The sequence below is a fragment of the Mizuhopecten yessoensis genome, unplaced genomic scaffold (genome assembly GCF_002113885.1).
Source record: "Mizuhopecten yessoensis strain PY_sf001 unplaced genomic scaffold, ASM211388v2 scaffold8805, whole genome shotgun sequence".
In the NCBI taxonomy this organism is placed as follows: domain Eukaryota; kingdom Metazoa; phylum Mollusca; class Bivalvia; order Pectinida; family Pectinidae; genus Mizuhopecten; species Mizuhopecten yessoensis.
Genome location: NW_018407730.1, coordinates 28,140 through 28,703, shown reverse-complemented (window position 1 = coordinate 28,703; position 564 = coordinate 28,140).

The following is a 564-nucleotide window of genomic DNA, read 5'->3' as shown; positions in this document are numbered from 1 at the left end:
ATGCAAAATGACAGGTGTTCATCAATCTTAACACAAATATAATATGTATGTGTCATTTTCATGTTTTAAAGGGAAAGGGCAAATGGACGTCGTCAGGGACAATCAAGGTGATACTAATTTCTTACATCACTTGTTTTTGAGAAGTTAAACAGCGTCATTCAGTAGTGTAAGATACGTGTACATGCCTGTTCAAAGTGGTGACTAGCTTTAAGAAGCTGGTGATTGATTGTTGTTTCCCCTGCTTTTTTGTTTCTTTTGTCGAGGGCGTTATCCTCTTTGCCACCCGACAATAAAGCACCCGATCATAAACCCACTCTTTACCTTTGCATATGTATAGGCAAGGATTACTGATCAGGTATATTTATCACCGTATAGTAAACTAGAATGTATTCATAATCTGCCTGCCAACTTTTTTATAAAAGTGATCCTATGGTACAGTTTAAGCTTACAGAAATCAACAAAAATAATAGTAATAATTAAGAGCTTTGTAATATCGAGTACATCATTCATCCATTTTAGATCAAGGGTCGTTACTGATAAGTTTTGATTTATCAGTTAATACTA